The sequence below is a fragment of the Podarcis cretensis genome (assembly GCF_951804945.1).
Source record: "Podarcis cretensis genome assembly, chromosome: 17".
NCBI classification, from domain to species: domain Eukaryota; kingdom Metazoa; phylum Chordata; class Lepidosauria; order Squamata; family Lacertidae; genus Podarcis; species Podarcis cretensis.
Genome location: NC_137187.1, coordinates 30,331,122 through 30,352,978, shown reverse-complemented (window position 1 = coordinate 30,352,978; position 21,857 = coordinate 30,331,122). Strand labels below are relative to the sequence as shown.

Genomic DNA, 21,857 nt, shown 5'->3' with positions numbered 1-21,857 from the left:
CCAAGGGAGCGCGCGCGCGCGGACGGAGCGGCGAGGCGCGAACTTGGCGCTTCTCCTCCTCCTGCCGGCCGGGCGCCTCCCGCCTCAGCCGCGCCGCCACACATCCGGGCCCCGCCGCCTCCCTGGCCTCGCTCAGCCTCCTCCCCAGCCCCCCCCTGGGCCGGAAGTGACGACGGCCAGGTTTCCCCCACGCGGGCGGGAGCGAGGCGTCGCGTGCCTCTCCCTGCTCGCGCGCTCGGAGAGCGGGGGGGAGAGAGAGAGAGAGTGTGGGGCGTCCGCGCGCGCGCCGAGGAGAAGGCGGCCGGGCGGGCCGAGTGCGCCAAGCGCCGCGCGGGCCAACGGTCTCCCGTCGGGTGCCTGACTCGCGCACGCGCGGTGATGCGCCGGCCGAGCTCCCCCCCCCCTCCCGCGCGCGTCTCTGGCCCGGGAGTGGGCGGCGGGCTGTCCGTCAGGGTCTTGGCGCCGCCCCTTCCGGCGCGCGAGGCTGGGCCGGCGCCTGCTGGTCTCCTCCCTCTCTGTGTCTCTCTCCCTTTTGTGAGTTATAGCAACGGTTGCCTTGAGAGCCAGGCGCCATAGTCACCGTAGTCCTGGCGACTGTTACCCACCAACAACAACGGCTCCGCTCCGACTCCGCCGCCGCCGCCGCCTCCTCCTCCTCCCGCCGCGGCTCCTCCTCACCCCCGTCCTCCTCCTCCTCCTCCTCCTCGCCCCGCGGCGCCTCAGCCTCGCCCACCACCACCGCCACCACCACCACAGCCAGCGGCCACAGCAGCGGCGGCGCCCCGGCAGCCCCCCTCAGCCCAGGTGAATATGCCGCTCGCGCCCCCCTCCCTCGCCCCCTCCCTTTCCCGGCCTGGCTCTGCCCGGGGGGGGGGAGAGAAGCGAAGGCCGGCTGCCCCGCGAGAGCGACGCGCGCGTGGAAGAGAAATCCCCGCGGCGGCGCCCCCCCCCCCCGCCCGGCCTGCTTGGCGTCCTCCTCGCGGCGGCGCCCCCTCCCCCCGCGGAGGAGTTTGGAGGGGGGAAGGGAGGGGGCGCCGGGGGGGGCAGAGCTTTTTGTTTGCTTCGACGTGCCGGTTTGGTGTGGGGTATTTTTTTGGGGGGGGGGGTGGAGTAAGGTCACAAACTAAACAACTCTGCGTGGGGTTTGCAATAATAATAATAATAATCATTGGCGGCAATGCAGAAAAAAACCCCCTTTTGGTACTTGCCTGCTGTTTGCCCTGCCGAGATCCTCGGGAGCTGCGATGGTGGTGTCGCGGGGGGAGTCAGGTGCAGCGGCGGGCGGTCAGCATCTGCCTCCGGGTCTCGCTGCGCTCTCGCTTCGGATTCAGCAGCCCAGATCCCGCTCGCTCTCTCGGAACTCGCGTGCGGGCCTCGGGCTCCCGTCGGGGTTGCGAGGCTCTGGGTGAACTTTTCTCTCCTGATCCTCCTCCTCCTCCCCTCGCTGCCTCTTTAACCTCTTCTGGGCCTTGGGGGGAGCAGGTTGCTCCTGTGCCTTGGTCATTCGCGTGCAAACAACCCTCCTTGTGCTGCAAATCACTCCCCTGCTTTAAACACCTCGCTACACAAACACAGGTTTAGTGGGAGAAATCTTGCAGAAATTCAGTTTTTGCATGCTCGAGTTTTAATCCAAATTGACTGCCTGTGCGTAACTTGGCTATACTGTAGCTTGCCCACCTGGAGTGTGCCTGTGGCTGGTAGAGAATCTGCATTTTATGTTTTATTAACTGGTGCTTTGGGATTAGAGGGCACTCACGTAAAGAAATTAAATTTCATTTTATTTATGAGACTTATTAAACATGGGCATGAATTAAAGAGGGGGAAAACATGTACCTAGAATTTTTATTAATGTAGTTTTTAATGGTATCTTACTGTTTTTACTTGCGACTTTTTAATTCCCCCAAATTCTGAAACTGATCAACCATAAAGAATTATGAATCTTCTGAACTTGAAATATCTGTGTATTTAATCATTTTCTTGTTGCTAGTTAAGATCTACAGATTAGTACTTAGAGCATAGGGTAATCACTTTTTCTTTCTGGACAAAAGGTAACATTTGTGATGCCTCTTCCTCAGTGGGACTGCTTGTTGATGTTCAGTTACTTTGCACCTGACCCCACTCCCTTTTAATATAGCCCCAAATCACCTTTCAATGAGTAATGCTAGTCATTGGAGTCAATGTATTATTTAGACTATAAGCGTCTGTACCTGCGTGTATGCTCAATTTAACTCAGTTAAATAGGACTTACTTCTGTGTAAACATGCATAGGATTGATCTGCATGGATACTAATGACATGAAAAGTCTTGTTACTTCACTGCTTTTAATTATTATGATTTTTGGAGAGGTGCTAATGTTTCTTAACTGGAGTCCTGTAAATTTTGTTGATTCTTTATAAAGAACCCTAATTTAATTGTTAATAATTGTTATTCCTCTCATTTGTGAAACCTGCATGGAACTGGTTGTTGTTTGTAGCAGTGCCAACAGAAAGATATTGATTTATTTGACAGAGCAACCCCTGAAGAATGTGGCAGTGTCTATTATTCCTTGAATTGTCAAGTGCAGAGCAGATTAGGTTAGATAATTGATGCTTTGGTAAAGCTGGGACTATTTTCTGAATTGAGATTTGTGTGCCACATAGTTTTATTCCATAAACATATCTTACACCTTCTGTACTAAAGGTACATGATAATTTAATGAAGATTGAACAGGAGAAGCAATACTGTACATCATTCTCCTATTACACATTAACATGTGAATATTGAATACAATTATTTTGTTTGTGCAGAAGATAAAGCCACTTCAGAATATAGTTTACCTGTTTATAGTCTTTCAGGGTGACAGTGATTTTCTTCATTCCTCCTATTGGTTGCATCCACCTGTTGTCTTATTTTAGATGTTTTTAGCTAGGAAACGGATCTGATGATTGTCTTCTCTCTAGCACATTTAATACAACAGTGCAGTCCTTGATCAGCGAGATTAGTCTTCCAAAGGCAGAAAGCAATAGGGTAGCATATTTGTCTAGTCTGGAAAGTTTAGTAAGATACCTTATGATCTGATAGTTCAAGGAGGGAACCCTTTCCCCACCCACTACAATCCGCCAACTAAACAGATTAGGGTTTTTTTTGGGGGGAGGGGGAGGGAATGGAATATTTGTGTCTTCTAATGACAGGTTCAGTAGCCATTCTTGTTACTGCTACTTCGGTTCACAAATGTTGCTAAATTACTCTTAGCCATATTTAATTCCTGTGGTATCACTGTTAGGTATAAGATACCAGAACTGGTGCTCTGATACTTACTGAGTTGATCCCTAGGAGGCAGAGTAGATTTGTTTGCCTGCTCAAGACTCAAATCTATGGCATTGTGAATCAGAAATGCCCTTTCCTTCTATGATTTTTTAAAAAGGGAACCTTCTTCCTTGACCCCCCCCCCCCGCATGACCAGCATACCCCTGAGTGTGTATCAATTTTAATTTATTTATCTTGTGTATTTATAAAACAAATTAGTTTTTGTTCTTCCTGTGCTTCTTGAGATACTGTGTACAGTTTTTGTTCTATCCTATCCCATAAGCTAAGGGCATTTCATGAGATGATAGTTCAAAAGACAAACATCTGAACATACATTAAATCCATGTTTTTGTTCTTAGTCCAATTTCCCAATTTCCTAACTAACGAGAGCTGCAGCTTCCAACCAAATTTAGTACTCCCACCAATGGCCCACGTTTCCTTGCTTATCTGATGCTTGCACCAATTTGAGGGTATAAATACCCCCTTTCCAAGAGAAGTGTAATGTTTACCCACTATTATAGCAAAGATCCATGTTTTTATTTACTGCCGTGTTTGTATACTACATGGTTGTGATATGGATGTCTACATATTATTAAGCAGAACTGAAACTGAAGGAGTGTCAGCACCCCCATCGTTCAGCCTGGACACTGAGGTCCAGCGCTGAGGGCCTTCTGGTGGTTCCCTCACTGCGAGAAGCCAAGTTACAGGGAACCAGGCAGAGGGCCTTCTCGGTAGTGGCACCTGCCCTGTGGAACGCCCTCCCACCAGATGTCAAAGAGAAGAACAACTACCAGACTTTTAGAAGACATCTGAAGGCATCCCTGTTTAGGGAAGCTTTTAATGTTTAACAGACTACTGTATTTTAATATTTTGTTGGAAGCCTCCCAGGGTGGCTGGGGAAACCCAGCCAGATGGGCGTGGTTTAAATAATAAATTATTAATATTATTATAAAACTGGAGAAACTCTTCTGGGGCTGCATAGCCAGTGTTCAGTTACTAGGAATTGCACATAAGGGTGCATTTGTATAGTCTCACATGTAGGCATATCCCCTACCCCCTCTTACATATATATTATACATACATGCACACAAGTACGTTCCCTCTCTTTTGTACTCTTTATCATGTGTATACATCTGACATGCAAACAGTTCTTGCCCTTTCTTTAGCATCGTGTAGCACCTGATTTGCGCATACAGTTAACACTGTATTCAAGTAATCCTTGGCTTGCTGTGGAATTTTGTGGAGGGGAGCAGCATCACTTTTCCCTTGGTTCAGCTTGAATGGAGAAGGCTGATAGAAAGTGGGTAGTTTACGGAAGTGCCTCACACTAAAGAGGAACCACTGCATCCATATGGGTCACCAGCTGTAACTTCAAACCTTGGGGGAAACAGTTGAATCTTGCTTACTCAGAGAGTGATTGCTCTTCCCATGTAAGGAATACTCAACGTTTCCCTCAAACCTCAGTTCTGCAACTACTGGTTAGGATTTCACTTGGGTGGAAGGGGTCTGTGTGTGTGTGTACGTGTGTGCAGCAGCAGCAGCAGCAAAAAGTTGCTTCTCCTTTGTGTAAGCCAAGGTCATTGATCTTCCCATATCTTGTTAGCCTCTCCTTACATCTTCACCTGTGCTGGAGCCTGCTGGAAGTGATACAGTCTCCTTCCACAGGATACAAAATAGTTACTGAAATACACATTGTAAATATGCTTTGGGTCTTGGTTGTCACCATCTACAAGAAGGAAGCTGCTGCTGCGGGGGTGGTGGACTTGTAGCTCTGCCGGTATTGGACTCCAGCTGCCTTCAGGCCCAGTCTGTGGCAGTAGCTAGGAATGCTGAGTGGTGGAGTTCAGTTAGTAGTATCTTTTGGGCCAGTGAAAGTGGAAGACCTTTCTCCTGGCTTCCTATAGCGTTTTCACTTGCTCCTTCTCCTGGAAGCCTAATGGAGATAAGTTCCTGTGGCATGTAGACCTGTCCTGTGGTGAGGAAGAAAGAGCCATAAAACAACTGTGGGATGGGAATGCACCAAGGGACATCTGGAATAGGACAAAATAAGTGGGGTCTGGTTTTTATGGGACAGTCACTTCTGAATAATTTAAGAGACAAGTCATACATTCATTGCAGGAATGTGACAGCCCTTGTGTACGCCGCTTAAAATCACTTTTATGATTTAAATAAATAATTTTGATTAAATAATAATATTCATTAGATTAGCATTCTGAAATGAAATAGGATAAACTATACTTTGAGCATTTCAAAAATAAAAATGTCCAACTTAGAAATCTCCAAGAGGATTGTTTAAGCTGTCCAAGTATCTTACTCCATCGTTGAATAGTTTTTGATGTTTTTCTCCAGACGCCTAACTTAAAATTATATTGCTGTAGTCTTGTTATTTCTTTGTTAATGTTTATATTGTGAATGTGCTATTTGTGAGATCATGCATCTAGAAAGGCAGCAAGTTGCAGGTACATTTCTGATATGATCATGGTGTCTGTAAAGAAACCCTTTAGCATAATTGAGGAGTGGCAGTATTTAAAACTCTGTTCTAAGGGTGAGAAATGCTCTGTGTGCAGTTGCGTACATCAGGGGTATAGTCTGTTGTCTTTATGGACGAGAATGGAAAATCCCTCTCTGTGTGAAGCTCTGTACCACTACTATGATGCCTAAAGGTACATTGGACTGCAGACTGGTTACTGATCTCTCATAAGTGAGTTTGATTTTTGGGAGCTGTTCATTTGGGCAGGAAAAAGAATGTTAGTAGACATTTTAGGCCTTCTTGTTGAGAAACTATATGAACATTTAGTGCCTGATTATGCTGATTCTGTTATTGCCCGCCCCATTTCTTTTGCAAGTACTATTTAACACATTGTTTTCTAGGTAAAGGTAAAGGTAAAGGTACCCCTGCCCGTACGGGCCAGTCTTGACAGACTCTGGGGTTGTGCGCCCATCTCACTTAAGAGGCCAGGGGCCAGCGCTGTCCGGAGACACTTCCGGGTCACGTGGCCAGCGTGACATCGCTGCTCTGGCGAGCCAGAGCCGCACACGGAAACGCCGTTTACCTTCCCGCTGGTAAGCGGTCCCTATTTATCTACTTGCACCCGGAGGTGCTTTCGAACTGCTAGGTTGGCAGGCGCTGGGACCGAGCAGCGGGAGCGCACCCCGCCGCAGGGATTCAAACCGCCGACCTTTCGATCGGCAAGCCCTAGGCGCTGAGGCTTTAACCCACAGCGCCACCTGCGTCCCTGCGTCCTTAAAAGTAAGTTTTCTACTTACTTTTAAAAAATTGTTCCTGTATATTCATTATACTTTTGTATATTCCTAATGACTTATCCAGCACAATAGCAGATGTTATGCTAGCCGGTCCTGACAAGAACAGTTGGTATTTTTAAAAATACGTGCAGCCTAGAGTACATAGCTGAAAAAGTGTGATTAAGGATGGATTTAAATTCATCTGGTGTTATAACCTCATTAAAACTTTGGATTTTAGGCACTGGTGCTCTCTTCATGTTCACAATATTTTAAATGGATTTTTCCATGTGGTATAAATAAAAAGCAAGGTAGGAGTCTTAAAAGCCTGATCCTAAAGATTTGTTGTAAATTGGAGCATAGGATAGACTAATACTTAATTGTTCCAGCACCACTCAACTAATGTATAATTGGCTTGCAGAACTGCATACTCAAGCACTAAAGTAGGAATATTCTCCTAGACTTTGCTGTGTTTAAATTATCTTTTACTTGACAATGATTATGAGAGAAAGTTTACATTATTATCCTATCTGCTATATCTTTGGATTCACATGGACACTTAATTCTGGAACACTGCTATTTTGTGAAGTCAATACAGTCTAGTGAATAACTGACATGTATTCATGTGAAAAGCCAATGCAAGTTGTGCATGCATACATTTTAAAGTTTGCTGAGCTTACATTGGGCTGAACATGCATCAAACCTATGGTAGAAAAAGTCACTTTATTTGTCACCTAAGATGAGTAGGAATTTTCTGCATGTTGGGGTGCTTTTGTAAATTAGAGTTTTTTCCCAAATTTATATTTTTCACAGGCTTTGGAGGGAATATGATCATCATGCTTATTGTTGGTTTCTGTGTGTTTTTTATAATTCTCTTTTTGTTAAATGTGATGGGTTTTAAAATTGTATATGTTAGTTGTCTAGAGACTTTTTGTATTGGATAACAAATCAGTTATACAATAATTAGTAATAACAGATAAATTTTCTCCCTCAGTGGTCAACCTGCATTCCCAAGGCAGTTTACAAAATCTTCCTCTTAACCACCTCCTACAGCTCTTGGTGTGCATCAGATATTTTGCATGAGTATGTTTGCGTATAGTAAATGTAAGTGTATTTGTGGGCTATGACTTGCAAAGCTAGTGAAATGATTGACAAGGTATGTGGCTCTCGGCTAAAGATGGCTAAAAGTCACCTTGAGCCTGGGAAAAAAGTCGTCATGTAAATGCCAAGTTATACATTTTCAATAAGGATTAACAGTGTGATTGAATTACCGGAAATGTTAGTATTTCGTTAAATACAAGGTACTACTCAAAAAGGTAGAATAAAGTAGAATAATCTTGTATAATATACAAGCCTGAGAGCACTCGTTATAGGTCAGGGAGAGGCATCAAACAGCACCCTACCATTATGAAACCTTAAGGTAACCACTTTAAATCAAAATGATTCGTCCTAGTCACATTAAATTTGGCATAAATAGTCTATGTGGTGGACTTTATAAGGTTCAAAAAAGTCTTTTGAAACTGTTCAGGATGCAATAGTTTAATGTTTATCATCTGAAGTGCTGTCCTGTTTGTTATCATTTTTTGCTCCTGTAACGTGCCATCTACCATTTCTACTGGATTAAATAGTATAAATAAATAAATAAATCTAGAAAATTGAAGGGATTTTAATTTTTCCTTGTTTGATGAAACAGTCATGGTCATTATAATCCAACATTGTACAAATCTGCAGCAGATATGGGAGGGTGGAAGGAGTGGAAGGGGAAGTACTGTTGTGCTGGCAGAGGTCTATTCTGCTTGTGCAAGGATTCTGCTGGAATACAACCTGTGTTCATAACAATATGAGATTTTAGTTAAGACTCGAATTTCAGTTTTAAATCAGCCAATTAAGTAAATGCAAGGTATATTGCTACATATGCTTAGGGCCAGATTGACTCTTCTTGAGTAAAATCTGTTCTCAAAAGAACACTGACTGCCACCATACTGAGGAGGTGTAAAGCTAATGAAACTAGGAGGATGTCGAAAGAGGGGGAGTGAGTGGGATTGTATGTGTGCAACAGATTGATTGTGAAGTACTCAGCTCTACGTGTGGGGATTGTGCTAAGTGCCTGTAGGAGGTTGGACCGACAATGAATGGACTCAAACAAGTCCAAGAGATCTTGATAGCTAAATAAAGATACCAACTTGGTCTTCAACTAGTAAATGCTGGTGGTGGTGGTGGTGATAATAATAATAATAATAATAATAATAATAATAATAATAGAGTGTGTCATGGCTAAACACAGAACTGAACTGCCATTGTCTGAATAATCACTTTTGGTAGTTCATTGTTAGACCTACCCCTTCCTGCTCCCTGCTTCTTCTTTTTTTAAAAAACAAACAAACAATAGAGTTATGGACTCAAAATCAGAAGAGGTAAGAAAGTTAAAAATTTAATCATGCACCAAAAGAAGGAAAAAGAGAAAGAAAGAAATTATTATTTTACGTGCCTAATCTTAACTTCTGCAACATGTAAAGAGTAAACACACTTATTGTGCTTGCTTACAGATTAGCTTCCCTGCATACATGTTCTGCCTTGGACTTCTATCCTAAATTGTTTTTCTCTGCAGTTGACACACGTAAAAGGAGCCAGTGCTATATCTGTTCTTAATATGCTTTTAAATTCTAAATTCTGATTATCGTAACTTCTTTCCTAGATACAGAACACAGTTCTATCAATGTTTCACAACAAATTGTTTTGGTGTATAAATTCCAAATTTTAATTTTGACAGCCAATCCCTTGCAAACCTTATTTTAGTCTCCCAAATGCAACTTTGTACATGTTTACCTACAAGTTAAACCAGCAAAGTGATTAACTAATTTACTCTTATCAAAACATCAAACTTGTTATGCTTATAAATTCTAAGAATTTATTTATTTTAAACTGAGCCAATTTGTTACATAGTCCAGTCCTGTGCATGTTTGGAATGACATCTGCAAAATCATAACTTAAGGACTTGACCCCTTCTGGAAGGGTCCCCCACTTGACTTTGAAGTCCACCAAGTGGCCCACATCCCATCTCTAATGTTCCTAAACTTTAAGGTAACTTGAATCATTTTTCTACTTGGTAAGTTCTAAGCTTTGGAAGGATCATGCGTGAAAACATGCTAAGAGCAGGTCACCTTTGCCAAACTATCAGTGTCAGCAGCTGAAATTTAGTAAAAGTTTTAATGAATTCTCAGGCTGTTATATAACACCTCTCAATTTTGATATTTGCTGTGGTTTTCATTCCCTTTTCAATCTGCCACCAGAGGGTCAACATTTCACAATGTTACTTTAGAAACTCAAAATAAGGCTGGTAAGATTCACCTGTTCCACTCTTAACTTTTGTGGAATCATGGAAGTATAAAGTCTACTATTCTAGAACTATCTGTGACTGAATTTGAATGTCTTGGAAGTTATATAGGCTGTTTGTGCTGCTTTTCCTGGAAATCTTACAATTCCTGTAGTCTGCTACCATAGACTTGATCTTTAAAAGTTCTCAATTGCTGTAGAGTTGCAGTATTTGATTACAGTCACAAGTGAGTTCTTCTGGTTCATCATTAGGAAGTGAAAATTGAATTGTGTGAACTGGGAGAAGTAATTCTGAAGAGGGAAATTATATATACATATCTCTGAGTTAAAACACGGGAGGCTAGAACTATTTAGATCACTGCTTTGTGGTGGAACAGAGTGAATGTTAGCCTCCCTACCTGCCAAAATACAATGAAATATTCTAGATTGCACAGGAGGGAAAGCTAGTGTGGTATAGAAATAACATGGGAAATTAGGGTTCAGATCCTCACTCAGGTATGAAGCTCACTGGGTGACAATAGGTCTTTCGCTGTCTTTTAGCCTAATCTACTTCACATGGTTATGAGGATTAAATGGGGAGGGTAAGAGAATCAAATATGCCCCCTTAGCATCTTGAAGGAAAGGTGGATGAAATAAAAAAAATAAAAAAAATTCCTGGTCCAAAATAATTTGCTAATATAATACAAACACATTTACATATGGTTATAATCTCTGAAAATTTAAAATATGACCCTCATCAAACACATTGGCTTGGCTGAGCTATAATGATCTCTTCCCTTGTGTATCCAACTTCACTGAACCTTTCCTGGTTTGTTTAAACCACAGTTTCCTGTGAGGTCTGAACTGGGAAACTAGTTTAAAGGCTGTCAAAGGCAGGATACCAAACTGGGATCATTTCCCCCCTCCCTTGTCTCAGCTGGGATAGCTCAGCTGGTAGAGTAAGAGACTCTTAATCTCAGTGTCGTGGGTTCAAGCCCCACGTTGCGCAAAAGATTACTGCATTGCAGGGGAGAGGGTGAAGTAGATGACCCTTGTGGTCCCGTTCAGCTCTACAGTTCTATGATTTTATCACATCTTGTGTTCAACTAATTGTGGTGTCTCCCGTTTCAAGTGTTTGTGTCCTGTGTGTGCAGGGCAAGGTGGAGGAATGAACCCAAAAGCCCAAGACCTGATTGCCTACAGTAGGCGTGGGAGACCTCTGACCTTGGCGGCTACATGTGGTCCTCAGCCTCATTTTAAATGGTCCCCAGAGCTATCAGACTCCAGTTCCTTTCTCATCCTTGCATCCCTGTTGTGTTCTGAATTCCACAGCCTTCTGTTAAAGGGGGAAGAAATGAAGCCGTCATTTAATTCTGATGAACAACTAGCAGAACCTCTTTTTAATACTGTTTGTTTCAAAAAATAGTTTTAATTATGAACTAATGGAATGATTCCTTCAAATAAATGCCACAACTCTGGCTCTGACCAACCACTGGTGTGTTGCCCCCAGAATATCTCCAAGGGAATGTGGCAGAAAAGTTCCCTACATGTTTGAGGATAGGGAAAGAAATATTATCTAAGACCTACAGTACAGGTGATAGAAAGCAGACTTTTCAAAATGGAGGAAATGTTAAAATAAGGTCTCTTCTCTGATATGGATAATTGGTAGCTTTGGAGATCGTTATTAAAGTTGTTCTTTTTCCACTTTCAATTTGCCATTGCCATATTTTAACTGTGGAGTTACGATCAGAAATGAGTTTTAACATCAGCAGACTGATATGAAACAAACAAAAAGAACAAGCTTTTAAAGTATTTAAGATACTTATTTTCAATGCTAATTTTGAGGGAAATTGTCTTGCATTTAATTTGACAAGTTATAAATTAATCAGAAATATTTATGGAACTAAAACAAACTTTCAAACTGACTATTAAGAAGATAGCATGCTGTTGTTGTTGGTTTTTTTAAAGCTGGGTTCTTTGTCAGAGGAATAAAGGCTTACTTTAAGTACCCCAAAGTGCATTTTTTAATTATGAATGATGCTATTCATCTTATCTAAGAATAAAGGGAGAAAACTGCATGTTTACGTTCAAAAGTAATGTTTTCCCAACATGTACATTAATCAGTAGATGGCATTATTTATGGGATTTAAGCACTGGTGGATGTGAGCAGTATTTGTGCAAGGGTTCCCAGGTGCAGTGTAGCTCAGTATTTTGAAGATCTAAGATTAGGTGGAAAGACTCTGGTTTCTTCAGCTGGTGAGGGACAGATGGTTGCTTGAAACAGGTGTCACTTTTATTTCTCATGTATTGTGTTGGGACTTCCAGTGGCTAACAAAAGGACTGCCAAAAGCATGTGGCAATGGCATCATCTGCATTTTTAATTAGCAAAATGTAATCTTATGTTTTACTTTTCTTTGGGAAGCATTTTACTTGGCTGAATGTTTTATTAGTCTTACACTTTTCGGAGCACATTCTTATACTTTAAAAAAAGCCCTAATCCTCTTAGGAGGTGGTTGTTTTTAATAAAAAGGAGTGTGCATGTGTGCATTAGAAATGTAATTTAGCAGTGTTTCAGTCTATGCAGGTAGAGGTGATCCTAGTAATTTGCTTTATAAAGCAAGGAACAGTACTACTTTTATTAACATTCATTTTGATATAAAATTGATGACAGCCACTCTGAACATATATTGCTCCGAGTATTGGTTAAAGTCAAACTATAAACTAAATTTACAGGTCGAATTTCCACACAGTGTCTTTTGAAGGGGTGGTTATTCTTCAGTGGGTGGGTGGGTTGTTGATTTTTGGCCTGAGAGCAAAATATGTAGGCTAATTTGTCATTGTTACTCTTTCACCATCTAATGTGTGCATCCTATTAAAGTTTATATACTAAAGCACACTTCAATTGTAAGATGGGAAGGTGGAGTGTGTGGCCAGGTTCACACCTTTGTGAGCCCGCAGGCTTTTGGGGGGAGTGAAAAGTTTGGTTTTACAATTATTTTTTGCGTAGTGTACGCTGAATCCATTAGACTAGGGTAGGGGGCGCTAACTAACTAAATACTAAACAGAATGTGTAAATAGTATAGGTTCTGTGCACATAAAATCGGCAGCTGCAGGACTTTGACTTATTTTTATGCTGCTGTCGATATGCACAATTTGCCCAGAGATTATATTCTTACATTTGTGTGATAAACGTAACTGTGTCATGCAATATACTAAGCGGTTTTTTTTTTTTTACAGTTGTTCTATGTTCCTACATAATTCAGCAAACTACTAATCTGTGGACTATTCTTCTATGTAGTTCTTAAATATGTATACATTTCTGTTGGGAAGATAAATGTCTGTGTTCAATGATTGGTTGTCATAATTTGAAAGGAGAATTGCAGTCCAGTCCTGTTTATGTAAAGTATAACTGTGTAGAATGTGATTTACCCATTAGAAAACATACAATGGATTGTAAAAAGGTAAAGGTAAAGGGACCCCTGACCATTATGTCCAGTCGTAGACAACTCTGGGGTTGCGGCACTCATCTCACTTTACTGGCCGAGGAAGCCAACATTTGTCCGCAAACAGTTTTTCCAGGTCATGTGGCCAGCATGACTAAGCCACTTCTGGCGAAACCAGAGCAGCGCACGGAAATGCCGTTTACCTTCCTGCCAGAGCTGTACCTATTATCTACTTGCACTTTGACGTGCTTTCGAACTGCTAGGTTGGCAGGAGCAGGGACCGAGCAACGGGAGCTCACACTGTTGCGGGGATTCGAACTGCCGACCTTCTGATCAGTAAGCCCTAGACTCTGTGGTTTAGACCACAGCACCACCCGCATCCTAGTCTCTTTAAAATGTAACATTTATCATGTTGATCCCTCCCCCTCCCCCACTACTACTACTAATTTTATTATTTGTACCCTGCCCATCTGACTGGGTTGCCCCAGCAGCTTCCAACATATATAAAATCTGGGCAGCTTCCAACATATATAAAAACATAATAAAACATTAATCATCGAAAGACTTTCCTCTACTTACTCTCAGTGTTTGTGCTTCGGGCTGCGTTAACTGAGGGTCTAAAGAGAACAACTTACTGCTTTATTCCTTTCCTCAAAATTTACTGAAGAAAACAGGTGTGATCTGAAATATCAGCTCTTGTCCTCTGAATTTTGGTTGTTTAAAGCATGCTTCAAATCACAGCCAAGTAGTAGGCTGATCTGACGGTGCTGTGATGCCAGCTCTTCTACCAGCAGAATATAGTCATAAATGATATTTTGTGTGCTTCGAAGCACAATTGCTCTAGAAGTTCACAGAAGAGCACTAATGGACAATTTCCCTATATCTCTGCAATGGTGCCACCATCCACCCTCAGTTATATTTTATCTGCACAATCAGAAGGAATTTCAGGAAGGAAAAAGTCATATTGAAAAATACAACTTTCAAAATGGCAACTAGGCATTCTGTTTTGGCAACTGTAACCCAGTTTAAGGAGCCATTTTGCACCTAGCTTATATATCTGAGTTTCTAACACCAATCTACATCACATCTTTGGTTGATGTAACATTAAGATGATGTTTACTTTATTTTCACAAAATTAATACACCTCAAAACAGTTTACAAAAGATAAAACAGAAAAATGAAGAAAAATGTTTAACCCTACTTGAAAACATGCGAAAATTAAATTACTAAAACTACCTTAGGATTGCACAAGTATGATCTTTGAAGTAGGAGCATAGGATTCTGTTGACACCCCATTGCCACTGCTCCCCATTCTGCCTCCAGCGCCATCTGTATATCTTCCCCAATGCAAGAAGGCTTTGCAGCAGAGCTTTTCTGTTAAATGAATCAACGTGCATCTCTAGAGCTACAGACAATTTGGGAGTCTAACGTTTATGGTTTTGCATTGGTTAAGTTAATGTAAGATTTCCATGAGTAGAACTATCAAATCGGCAGTAAATGTTCCAAACACCTTCCAGGTATACTAATATTTTATAGTCATGCTTACACAACACTTCTCTTTCCTATGGCTTTAAAAAGATTTTTGGTTTTTTTAATAACATTTATGGAGCAGATTGATAGAAAGAGGTACAGTTTTATACCCTCTTAAATTTGCTTAATCAGCAGGTGGACATAATGTAGCTGATTCATTGTAACTTGCATAAACGGAAGAAGAAAACATTTTTTTAAAGTTGAATCTAATTTGCCCAGGTTTCTTGTTTTCTTTCATTTATTTATTTTTCTATGGGTCATCCAGATTGAAAACCAGTATTTTCTACATTAAGAAATTGTTATATCTCAGTACTTCAGAAGCTTTAGACTTGCTAAATTCACAAAATTAGCAGGGTCAAGTCATGGAAATATTTTGGCTTTTGGTTTTCATGTTCAAGGGAAGACTAATCCATCAGTTTGCCTAATTTGTATGAAGTTTGTGGGAGGGACATAATTTATGATGAAGTTCTTTAAAATAAACATTTGCTACTGCACTTGCTCAGGACACATAACTGTAAAACATATTTTGGAAACAAGTCCTTCTGGAATATGAATGCTTAGGGAAATTTGGTTTAAATGATGTGCAAGGGAGCAACTTCCCAATCTGACCAGGACTCTTGTCCTGGAGGACAGGCTGATGGTTCTGGTAGGGCTGGTCTAATAACTAGCAGTCTGGTAATTAGCATCCTTTGTCATAACGAACAAAGATCTGAGAATAGGTAAAATTAATATAAGTTACTATGAGTAGATGAATGCTCTTGGAAGGTACTAGAGTAGCAATGGAGACAATTTAGTTGTTGTTTTTTTAATTGAGGTTTTGTTGAGAAAATATAACAATGTAGCAATTCAATGTTTAACCATGATGTTTCCCAGAAAGATGGTGGGGTGAGGAGAGGAGGGGTGTGTGTTGACTGATATGTCTGTCAAGTGTGTCTTTTGGCTTTGAAGGGAGGGAGGGGAGCTGCTGTCAACAGAACACTTGGAAAGAATAAAAGTTAAAAGTAGGGAAGAAATAATAATAATAATAATAATAATAATAATAATAATAATATACTTTATTCATATCCCGCCCTCCCCAGCCGAAGCCGGGCTCAGAGCGGCTAACAACAATAAAATAATACAGCATTCTAAAATCAATTCATTATAAGATTAGTTCAGTACTCAACATCCCCATTTGTGATCTGTCAAGAAAGAAGTTTTGGAACTTGTGGAGGATGGGTGAGAACTCTGGGGAATCCTGGCCATACAAGGAGTTATAAATCAGAGCAAATAGATGCTTGAGGTATCAAAGGATGGTCCTGGAATGGTGCTTCCAAACACAGGAAAGACGATAGTCTTCCACCAGTTAACAAAAGGTATCATTTGGCTTCTCGTTGGCCTGGTCCTTAGTGTAAAGTGCCCTTTGCTAATTGAGATTCTCCTAACCAATTTGGTAACTGAGTGATGAGGCCAGATGCCTGGAATAGGGTTGATGCCATACAGTCTCAGGAGGTGACTTTAGCTGAATATCTCCTGGCATCACCCCCTTGTCTAGATCAGTGGAAGTGTTTCCGCACAGAAGCTGGATGTAGTTACAACCTACTTTGCTTTGTCTGGCCATTTCTGCATGAGGCTCAACCTCCAAATGAAACTCTTCAGAATTGTGTGGAGGAGCTAGAAAAATGGTAGCAGAGCTTTGTTCTCTTGGCATCACAACTGGATTCATTATATCCAATTGGAATATAAACTGTAATCTAGAATTCATGCATCGGCGTTTCCCATTTTCTTAGAGTGAGAGATGCTTGTTTCTAGTATTTATCATTGCCCCAACCCAGCAATTGCCTTGCATGGAAAAATAAAAAAAAAAAGAACCTTCTGCAGGTGTAGAGCTTTGCACAGGCATGAATGCTAATCTGTCTTGGCTCTGATGTTCAAAAGGTACCTGACAGTTATAAGTTGCTGACAAACTAAGCTAACATGATGTGTAAAAAAAAAAAAAAGAGAAGCATGAATTGTGGAAATATAAGACATGGGTTGCTTTTTTGAAATGTGTGTAAAAAACATTGTCATTCGTCTCCTTGAAGCATGATTTATTTCTGTGTTAATTTCAAAACTCAGACCTTATACTTAAGTTTCACAATTCTCAAATCTGTACTAGGTTGCCATGCCAGGCAATGGACTGCTCATATATTAGCTATTGACCACATATTATTTGCCTGTCATATTTTCAAAGAAATCATGATAATGCTTTAAGAATTGTTATGCTGCCTATTTAGCATGTGCCTTTTAAAATGGCTTTTGTTTTGTAATAGTTGCTGTTACTTCCCTTCTTTTTTCTATTTTAATTTGCTTTAAAAAATGTATCTGTAGACTGACCTAGTCTGTCAAGATAAAAGCCAAATGGAAGAACTGTTCAGCCAATCATTCACATTTATAGGAAACATTTTTAAAAATATATGTGCAATTTTAACAAAGAAGGGAAGGCGAAGAATATATATGCATTGAATAATACTAATAGTAACCAAGAAACACTATCAGTTCATGTTATGGTTACAGTAACTATCAATACATGCATCTTTTATATATATATATATATATATAAATAATTTTTATTAACCGACCAATCAAATCAAATCAAATCAAATCACATCACATAAATTCCGAATTACAAAGCCGAATTTTAAATTTTGTTGAGGGGACCCATATTTCAAGATCCGAAGGGGGATTCTGATCATCTTCTTGCTACTGCGTTAATGTCCGAATCAGTCCAAACAAAGTTCATAATTCTATCTAGTCTTATCTTGCTGTTTCCGCATCTCATCTTGTTCGTATATTTTCTCTTTTTTCTTTATGATCTCTTCTGATAATCTCCTTAAGCCGATAAACACCAATAATAATCCTGTGTGAATTTTCCGTTCATCCAATCCTCAAATCGAGATGGTTTCCATATATCCTCGCATTCATAGATAAAATTGCTCTTTCCATCATTAATCACAGAACTGTCATTCTTAAGTCCCTCTGAGAAGTTTCACCCACAATATAAAAACAGCTCTATTTCTCTATTTCTCCTCCCAGACTTAAGTCCTCCGACAGAACTTCCCAATATGGTGACGGTATTTTTAATTGTGTCATTCCAAAGCCCTTATACATTCCACACTCTTCTTAAAACATGCTTTGGTTAGAATGTTTATCTCCACACAGACATAAATCCACAGCTTAAGTCCTTCAACGACATTTCTGACTTGTGAGGGGGGGGGGGATTCTTGTTCAATCACATAGAGGAAAGAAAGGAACGTTTCACCCCCTCCCCCATCCAGTCCTTTTGCCATACCGAGTCTTGGTTTGTCTTCATCTGGTTAATTCTTGTTCTTCCTACTCGTCTTGTTTATCAGAGATCTCTTCTGTTAGCAGTCTTTACTCCCCCTCCTTCCTTGAAATATGTGCATTCGCTTCATCCTAATCGTTTCTTTTGAAGTTCTTGCAGCTAGAGGCGCGGATCAGAGGCAGCGTCCAGGAGCGCCGATATCCACAGAAGGGCATTCTGCCTAGTGCCCCCATCCCCTCAAATTTGGGGGTGGTATAGGGCACAGCAGGCAAGGGCAGCCCCCCCCCACAATCCTGGGGGGGGTAGGGAGGCTATTACTCCCATCACAGCCTCCAAATTACCTCGTGTGGGTCGGAGAGATGTTATTGTCTGCCATCTTCTGATGCGCCCCTAGTGGCCCCTTCCAATACATGCATCTTAAGTTAAATATTTAAGTCCTCCAGGTGTCAAAATAGGTACCCATACAAAACTGACATCTGTATGAAATACATTAATAGAAATCTTAACATCCACTGTTAAGTTAAAGGTAAAGGGGCACCTGACCATTAGGTCCAGTTGTGACCGACTCTGGGGCTGCGGCGCACATCTCGCTTTATTGGCTGAGGGAGCCGGTGTACAGCTTCCGGGTCATGTGGCCAGCATGACTGAGCCACTTTTGGCGAACCAGAGCAACGCACGGAAACGCCGTTTACCTTCCCGCCAGAGCGGTACCTATTTATTTACTTGCACTTTGACGTGCTTTCGAACTGCTAGGTTGGCAGGAGCAGGGACCGAGCAACAGGAGCTCACCCCGTTGCGGGGATTCGAACCGCCGACCTTCTGATCGGCAAGCCCTAGGCTCTGTGATTTAACACACAGTGCCACCCACGTCCCGAGTGTTAGTTCATTACAATTTTTTAAATTTGAAGTCATTGTTTCACAATAGCAGTAGCTTAATTTTGTTTTTGTAATTAACATAAGTGCAAAACCCTTTGATTAAAATAAAATAAGTTAATGCTTTAAATTCAATTCCAATTTGGCAATATTTGATTGGTCTGTTGGTCACAGCTTTTTTGGCCTGGTCAGCTGCCCATCCCCTGTTTGTTCATTGATTCTTTAGTTTGACACAACCTGTAAGATTCATTAAGTATTCATGAACTTAAATAGAGGTGAAATCTCAACTGCTTCCAGAGTTAAAGAATATAAGCAGGCTGTTAGTAGGCTTTTCTTTATTCTGTCATCTCACCTGATGTTCACTACATTTAATGTGATGTGTTGAATTAGATAACAGGCTCTTCAGAGACAGTATCTTTCTAGATGTTAAACGTATATTGTATGATAGGATCTTAAGTTTTATGGGACCTCTGAATATTACTGCAGGATACATAGAATAGGTTTCCTTCTGTTAACCACTGTGATAACAGATACAAAGTCAACATACTTGTGAATTTTAAAGTTGGGACAAAATGGTGATCAGCAGACCCTAGTTGGGTGCCCGTAATTGCAATGGATCACAGGCTTAAAATAGATTTCCTAGTACTTACAACCCATTGCCTGGTGTCCATCTTCAATCGGTGTAATATAGATAACACCTTGGTTAGGTTTACCAGTCCTTGTACAATATTTATTTCATTTTGGGTGAGGTGTTAATTTGGTGTATATGATGTTTATTCAGCCTGTATTAATAAGTGCATGGAGACATCATGTGAGGTTTATAAAAATGGAATTGAGCCTTATAAGCATACAGGTATCTATAATATCTGGTTTGCAGATGAGTATACCTTTTGCTTCATATGGGACATCTTTATACAACTTAAGACTGTTTCAGAGCTGGTTGCTTGAGAACAACATAGTTCACTATCCACATCTGCCTCCCAAACTGAGGGGAGAAAATTGAAGGTTTAATGAGAGGGAGTATATAGTAGAAACCATGCCCCCTCTTACCATAGATTAAAATGGTTTTAAAGATTTAGCAGCCGCCTCCAGTTTGTTAAGAAACATAATTGTCTTACATGTAGCCAATTTAATATCTAGTCTCGTAGCTCATACTAGGGAGAAAGGGCCATTAAATGCAATGTGATATACTTCTGAGTGAACATGCATAGGATTACACTGTGAATGTTTTGGTCTTCACATGTGTTAGTGCCCATCATCGATACCAATATTTTGTACAGGACAATTTGCAGTAGCGCTTGAACATTTTCTTCTGCCTATGAAATGTATAAAAATGGATCCAGGTGGGGTCATAATTAGGCTGGCAGTCCAAGTTTTTAAAATGTATTTTACTCCCTCCCCCCTTTCTAAGTATAGCGTTTAGCTTTTTTCAGCTTCAAGTGCAATATAATGAGAAAGTCAGGTTTCTGAACGTAAAGCTAGTATAAGCAATGTGGCTTCACTACCCTGGAATTGGGCCCAATTTAAATGTGATGCTAGGCAGGCTAAAATTGCTTACCTGTGCAGCGTTCCACGTGGCTGGCTTTGTGTTTAAATCAGGCCCTCAGCTGCTACACAATGTAGCATTAGCACGCCAGGGTTGCTTTTCATAGCACAAACTTAGTTGAAAAATAACAAGGTAAATTAATGAATTCAGAGGAAAGGTTGATAGACCTGTGTATCAGAAACACACAGTACTCTGCATGCTCCTACAATTCAACAAAGTCTTCTCCTAGAGATATTGTTAGTTGTGGCAATGATGGAGGGCATGGAGGTCTTTCTTAAACATGTAATGAAACTGTCTAGGAGAAAGTGGCTAGTGTAAAACAGGAGATGATGCATGCCAGATGACACCCATGAGTTCTTTCTTTATCCCAGAATTTGCTGTTTTGTTTTTATGCTCTGCTGTAACTAAGCTTAACAGTTCATTTCTACTGAAAAATAAGCCCACAGAATTCAATGGGACCTACTTTCAAGTAAGTATGTGTATAGGATCATTGATGTGAATGTTTAACAGAAATAATTTGCTTCTTCAATATTTCTTCTTGCTTCCACTTCTGTACTCTTCCTCCTGTGTTTCTTAGATTGTAAACACTGGAAAGGGACATGTTCTCCTCTATCCTTGTAAGCACATTGTTGGTGCTTTATGAAAATAACTAACAAACATTAGATTTTATATATTTTACTCATATGCCCACTTTGCTGGCTCTCGGTATAAATTCTAAAGAAATTAGTAAAACGGTCTAACTTACTATTCTAACTTTTTATTATTCCTGACCACCATTGTTCCCTTCTGCAATTTTCTAGCCCAGTATCTTTTCCTAGTTGTGGTGTTTTGAACTACATATATTCAGATACACAGTTGATAGATATTTATTATTGTCTCCCCCCCCCCCCCGTTTTAAATACAAAATAGTGCATTGCTCTAACATGAGAGCTACTATGTTTAATGGATAGTATTGGACTTAGTTGGGGTAAACCCAGTTTAGCCTGGTCCTTCTAAACCAGCCTTCTGGGTAGCAGCCTTGGGCATGTTGCAACTCTCAGTCTAATCTACCTCACAGGATTGTTTTTTTTGAAGATAATATAGAATGGCCCAAAGATTCCCTACCCCTTAATGATTAACATCTAATTCAAGTTTGTCCAAAATTGGGAACGAAAGCTGAATTTTGTAGGAGCATATAGCATGCTGTTATACAAGGAAGTAGCTTTGTGTGCTGGTGCATTAAAGAGAAACCATTGCTCATTGTGTGTGCTGTGATCTGTTTGTTAAGTCGGTGCAGCTTGTATGTTGTTCCATTCTGAAGTGGAGATCATATAGCAGAAAGCCT

At 40.8% G+C, this 21,857-nt stretch overlaps 1 protein-coding gene across 6 annotated transcripts in view; it reads left to right on the top strand.

Moving 5' to 3' along the window:
• The first annotated feature begins 501 nt into the window (after positions 1-501).
• Positions 502-21,857, top strand: part of RFX3 (regulatory factor X3) — a 117,896-nt gene continuing 96,540 nt past the window's right edge. For 2 of the 6 annotated variants that reach the window (XM_079959353.1, XM_079959350.1), the window contains exon 1: positions 502-804. The gene's annotated coding sequence lies outside the window, so the exon portion shown is untranslated. The remainder of the gene's footprint in view (positions 805-21,857) is intronic. The other 4 variants (XM_079959352.1, XM_079959348.1, XM_079959351.1 and 1 more) reach the window with 4 other exon arrangements.